We start from the raw sequence: 7144 nt of genomic DNA on the forward strand, positions 1-7144 counted from the left end.
TGTATGTTGTTATGATCTGTTAGATCGGTATCCTGGTAGATAGGATGTTGTTATACTATTATGATTGTTATATCGGTATCCTGGTATATAGGATGATGCTATGTAAGTGACCTGGTTAGGTCGGTATCCTGGTTATAGGATGTTGCTATGATTGGTGATCTGTTAGATTAGTACGACTGTTATATAGATGCAAGTGTATGATATTTATGTACACATGATTGTTTGATTTGGGGTTGGGTTAAGGCAGTCCTGCTTTGTGCTGGAGGCCAGCATACCCAGGGCGGTCCAGAAAACTTGAAGGCCCTGCAAAGGGATTCAGTCAGACTGAAGGCCCGAAGAGCGGTCTGGATAGGCTGTAGGCCCTGCGAGGTGGTCCAGACACGCCGAAGGCTCGGAGAACAGTCCATATAGACTGAAGGCCTATGAGGCGGTCCAGTCAGGCTGATGACTTATTATGCATGCTGTTCTGTATTGGTTATATGATATGGTTATGTTTTATTGTGTTGGTATTTTGGGGTAACTCACTAAGCTATCGGGCTTAAAGTTTCAGTTTATTGTTTCAGGTACATCAGATGATCACAGAAAGGTAAAGGCGTGATCGTACAACTCCTCATATTTTATGGTCTTATGAATTGATTTTGGGGATACTCTGATGTCTAAACTATTTTGAAAACAAACTATAATAACTTGATGGTTTTAAAATATATTAAAAAGTTTTAATTTGGCTCAAATTTTATGGGTGTTACAATTTGAATCACTTCATGGATTTTATCACGAGTGAATCCTGATATGAGAATATCTTATATTCTTCAAACCTAGAGATATGAGTTGGTTGTGCATTGATTTTGTGAAAACGCATTAGTAACTTGACGTTATAAAATATGCCTTTGTGTATGATTCAACTAGTAGTTGGACAAGCATATGAGTCAAAGTTTATCCATTCCTTTTACCCTTGGAGGGATAAATGCAATATCTTCGGGCCCCTCGATGATTTAGTGATGACACCCCTAAGTGTTTGGCCAAGCCTAGATTGATTTGATTTGTTCAATTAGTCAGTCATCATAAATCGAAAATCAGGAAACAACAAATGGACAGAGAGAATGATTATAATCCAAGTCTCAGTCCATATGATATCTAGAATGGAGGAATATATGATCCATTATCTAATGGACATGTCATTTAACTAGGTTAGAGTTCGGCAACGGCTTTAAGAGCTACGATTGCTAGTCGGGATCTTGGAATCATACGAAGTAATAGTTTTAGACTTATCCAAGTGGGAGACTGTTGGATTAGATGTCGAAGCCCATAACTATTATTGGTATTTACTCGACCAGAGAGTAGCATGGTCCATTTGGGTTGCATGGCATCGGAACAATTAGATAGGCAAAATGAGAAAAAGGATATTTATGATTTATATTAATATATTATAAGTCCTAATATATTAATATGAAATTATATTATTTAAGTATTGATCAAGAATTAATTTATAATTAAGTTAGTGATCAAAAGGAACTAATTAAATATGGACTCTTATATATATAGGATGGGCCAAGTTCATTTAGGTTGGGCTAAGCTTTCATGGATAGTCCATGGAGTTTTTAACCCATGGATCCTATGGAAATGAAAGGTCATGGGTATTAGAGTTTACATAAATGTAACGCTAATCCTCCACACTACATAAAGAGGTCTATGGTTCATGAAATAGTACTAGTTTATAGTACACAAAAGGGAAAATCCGATTTCATAAGAGTGAACCTAAGTAACCTTCTTCACAAGTTATTCCAAGGGTTTTTGATGTTGTGTGAACCATTTGAGGTGCAAAACTTGGGGCACTAAGCTCTTAAAGGTTCAAGACTTCAAGATCCATCAAAAGGTATGTCATTATACTAGATTCTTGTATTGTATATACTTCATATTATGCTAGTTAGGATGAAACCTTGGAATATTGACTATTTGCATGTATAATAAAGAAAACATGGATCCAAGGTTTATAGGGTTGCATGTACAGCATAGGAGTGTTAGAATGCTCAAATCCATCAAAAAAGGATGTTAAGAAAACGGTGTTCACGATGAGAATGAAGGTTTAACCAAACTCATTGAATTTACAAGGAGCAAGGCATCGAACCTTTGATTTCTTCCCCTTTTGTGCTTCGCTCCACCATCCCTGCCTAAATCCGCAAGAATGCCCATATCACTAACCCTCGGTATCTCCTAATCCCATATCGCCATTAATTCGAGGTTTTTTTTGTTGTTTTGCATCTTCAATCTAGGTAAGCGACTAAGTAAATTTATGATCTACCTCTTTATTTGATGGGGATGTTTGGATTTTGAAATTCTTTACGGTTTTTGGTGTTATGGGGATTTAGTGTAATGTTTCTCTCACTAAAGGCCATTATTGCTTCCACTATTCCTCCCGTTTGAAAAAAGAGAAATTTTTAACTTTAAAATTGAATATATATGGGGGAAATATGGCATTTACATTGGACTTTAGTCAATTGCTATCATTTTCGTTTTGAACTATGCCAATAACATCAACTCATCTGTAACCTCCCCGAAGTTCGTAACCTTCCCGAAGTATCCCCGATAGACCTCCCGGGAATACCACTCGTATAGCAAGTCAAGTTCAAGAATGGAGAATCGGTACCCATGCGATTCACCTATCACTACTAGGTGTTTACATGAGGGTAGTATATAATTAAGATTCTACAGACTTATAATGTGTGATTCAACCTTACTTCCTGTTCCTTGTTTGGTTGTGGGCTTTGGGCAGAGTCACCCATTCAACCGTGTTTTCAATATTAATTATATATAATTTGTATACACAAAGCAACGATAAATGATCCAGGTATGAGTCCTACCATGAACTTCAGAACAAAGTTGCCCAGATCTGCAAGTGGACACGCAATCATTTGGGTGAACGTAGAAAAATATACCAAACTCAGACACTTCCTACCGATCGAAGCAGCAGATCAATTAGAAAAGCTGACAGGAACATACCACCAGGAAATTGTGAGACTATACAGTATAACGCTATAAGTTATCATAGATAAGAGACAATCGATTCGCCTTGCAATCTTGACAGTCATTATAGGAGTCTTTTAAGACCCAACTTGTCTTGAGTATAGCTTACCATCACTAAGCAAATAGTTAGAACATACGAAACAAAGCCGGAAACCAATAGTGTAGATCTGTCGAAACGTTAGAGTTATATATAATGAAGATCCTACAGGCATTAGAACGTGTGATTCCGCCTTAGATCCTGTTCCTTGTTTGGTTGTGGGTTTAGGGCAAAGTCACTCATTCGACTGTATGTTCGATCTTCATTATATATAACTTATATACACAGTAAGTGATCATAGGAGGAAGCAGTATGGGTCACACCACTTACACAAATTAGAACTTCATATTACAGATTTTAAGCATAAGAAACTTATACATTTTGGTCTTAAGGTATTAAGGCTACAACTCATTTTATAGTAAATATGGGATTTTCAGGATTAATAAACTAATGCTTTTAAGGAACAAAGAGCATACTTTTACATACAAAATGCATATGAACTCACCAACTTAAATTTTGACACTTTTTTAAAACCACTTTTATTCTCAGGAAACCAGTAGACAGGTACACACACAGGTTTTCAGAAGACAAAGCATAGTATTGTCATGTCTTAGTTTTTGCTAAAGTTTTGTTGTCTAACAAACAATGTTTCGAACACAACGTAAATAATTCGCCTCGCATTCCTGACAGTCGTTACACTAGTCTTTTTACACCCAACTCATCTTGAGTGCGGCTTACCATCCCTAAGCAAACAGTTAGAAGAAATGAAACAAAGCTGAAAACCAATAGTGAAGGTCCGCTGGAATGCTAAGCGAGGACCTGAATTCACTTGGGAATGGGAAGATCAGATGAAACAACAATACCCACATCTTTTCCCTAGTTCATGAGTACCACTTTAGAAATAATTTCGGGATGAAATTCCCTCTAATGCGGAGATAATGAAACAACCAGTTATTTCAAGCCAATTAAAGTAAAACCAAACTCAAGCAAGTCAACTATGTCAAACATAAGTCATAATATTCAAAAGTTGAGAAGTTATGACCTGTCAAAGTTTCGTGACAAAACTGGCACGACACCAGGAATCGTAAAAAGTGAGTTTACGATAGGTAACTTTTTACCCTTTATGATCAAAATGAAGCTTGTAGAGTACGTCTCGACCTATGCGCGAATATAAATAATGTCAAAAACGGAGCTCGTATGCAAAAGTTCTAACCTTCCGAAGATGTAGCAGTCTAAGAGAGTGACATGTGGCAGAAACCCTAGTTTAGTCGTGTTCCAAGACGTGGACATGAGTTCCACAATGTAGAAGTGATATAAAACACCTTTCAATGCTATTATGCAGATGGAAAGTTTACGGGAGTGAGGTGTCGAATCTCCACAACGTGGAAATAAAACCCACGACGTGGAATCAGTATCGTGACACCTTCCAAAGCTAGGACCCAAATAGCAAGTCGATGAGGTGATGTAGCTCTATTTCCATGATGTGGACATTAAAATCATGACGTGGACTTAAATTAGATAGCCTATAAATAGCAAGTTTGACTCTAAGCTTCCTTACACCTAAATCTATTCTCTCTCTCTCTCTCTCTCTCTCTCTCTCGTTTATTGATGTCGTTTCGCTTCTCGAGCCCGAGGATCACGAACCGTTGACCGTTTCTAGTTAGATTCTAACCATAATCACACTCGAGGTGAGTTCATACCCCTACGTATTCACGATTTTTCATTGTTTTAAGGGGGGGATACAAGTAAAACACAATAATGTTTGTGTAAATAAACAAACCACTACTTATGTTATCTTACCTTTTATATGCATTTTTACGTGAAATTACAGAATATGAGAAACAACGTTACTACCAAATTTACAAAAATTTACATGCAAAAACATGTTAAAACGCAACGGTTTTCATTTCAGCAGAACATACAGTATAAACTATAATAGGTATACTTTATGGTTCATTTTACAATAATTATACACTTAGAAATCTGTATGGAAAAGTTACATTTTCATTCAATAAAGGGTATTACTTTTTCATTTACTAAAAGGGTTTTCAGTGCATTACTCATAAACTCGTTGAAGAAATAAATTTGTGAGATGTCTTCAAGTCTGGGGTAACATATAACCAGAGTCACTTGTAGGTAGAGCGATGTCACACCCCAAAACCAAGAACGGCGGAAACGTTCTGGGGCGGAGGACGTCATGTAAAGTATCACAACACAGTAAATGTAAATAAGCAAACAACATCATCCATTGCATTAAATATATAATTTTAATACAAGCGTGTTCTGTATAGTTATAGACACCAAAATAATGTAAAACAAAATAATATGAGATGAGTCTTGGATGTGCTCCATCTTCTCAAAAGCTGGCCTCGGTACCTGTCTACTGATGACCTGAGAATACAAGTTATTTTGAAAGAGTTTATCAGCATTAAGCTGGTGAGTTCATAAGTATTTTAGTGTCGGGTTTGTTATCAAAACGTTTGAACCTGTCGCAAGTATAAGTTGTAAAATGTATGTAAGTGTTTGTAAAAGTTTGAATCTCTCCGAAAAACCTATATTTTCTATTAAAGTAGCCTTCTACCAAGGCTTAACTGATTTGTATGCTCGTTTGTTGTAAAAGTGTGTAATTTCCCAAGTGTAACTATCATTTAACAAAATATAGTTTGTACATTAATGTTTAAGTGAGGTTATCACTAAAAATATGTAAAGGGTAAATCATTGTAGTACTGTAGTTTTGTATTATAGCAACTACTGCTGTACTAACTACCTTAAACCGGATTTTATATTAAGGCATTATGTGATAAATTGCACCATACTATCGACTAGTAACAACGACATAATGAATGGTCGTAATAACGAAATGACGTTTGGCACCCGTAGACCTGCAGGTCCGGCTGTAGCTAGCAGCAAGGTGTAGGATTGTCAATCCAGCATAGATCTATATGCAAACTCACGCTCCCCCTCCAAGAGACTCTGGCCACAACTCGAGTCATGACATTTAAGTTATGCTCCGATTTAAATCATAGTAATTTAAGTATTCTAGTATGTGTAATGTAATGTTTCTCGTTCTAGTATAGTTGTATATGTTCTCCTCCTAGTATAGTTGTATATGTTCTCATAGTATAGTTGTATATGTTCTCATAGTATAGTTGTATATGTTCTCATAGTAATGTAATGTATAGACTCATGAATGAACTGACTCATTGATCTAACAGTTGTAATAGTATGATCCTGTGTTACCCCGATAGTAACTCACTAATGATGTGTCTAGTACGTATGAATATGGAAGTACTTTTATGTCTATATAGGTATATTTGATATATAATTAATATTGAAACGACCTTCGGATGGTCACCTGAAATCCCACCAGACCACATCCAAATCGAGAAAAAGGAAATAGGGCGGATGACCTTCCTAAGCCCTTTAAACATTATTTATACATCTATACATATATGGGCATGCAATTTATAATATAAAAGCGTTAATAAGTTTTTATAAGACATTTGAAACATAAATATTAATTCAAGAAAAGATCGACTTGATTTCAATCTATAAAACAATTTGAAGGCCTAAGTTTGATGAAACAGTTCAAGTATAAGGAATATTTGTTTGAATCACAGTTGTAAATAAGTTTGAAAAGTAAAAGAGTTTGTCAAACATTTTGAAGTAAAACAGTTTGATAAACAGTTTGAACAGTGATAAAATCATTGGTTTCCTAGTTATTAATCACATGAGATTAATGCAATCACATGTGATTGAAGCAATAACTATATGTATTTAACTTGTACCCCCCATAAAGTATTTACACATTTAAAATCATTTCAAAGGTTGATTTAAGGGGGTATGAACTCACTTGATTGATTGAAGAAAGCGAGATGGAAAACCGGGCAGAGTTTCGTCTCGGGAAATGGATTTTTCTCGGGATTCTCGGGAATCTCGGGAGTAAAATCGACCTTCGGGACTTGAGCAAAATGACCAGGGCTTCGGGTTTGAACGGGCACGGAAAACGAGGCAAAATGTAAGAGAAAAGAGAAGAAATGGGCAAGTTTTTCAGAAACCCTCGCATCCCTTTTATAGGGGTGCTAA

The sequence above is a fragment of the Lactuca sativa genome, chromosome 1, assembly GCF_002870075.4.
Source record: "Lactuca sativa cultivar Salinas chromosome 1, Lsat_Salinas_v11, whole genome shotgun sequence".
In the NCBI taxonomy this organism is placed as follows: domain Eukaryota; kingdom Viridiplantae; phylum Streptophyta; class Magnoliopsida; order Asterales; family Asteraceae; genus Lactuca; species Lactuca sativa.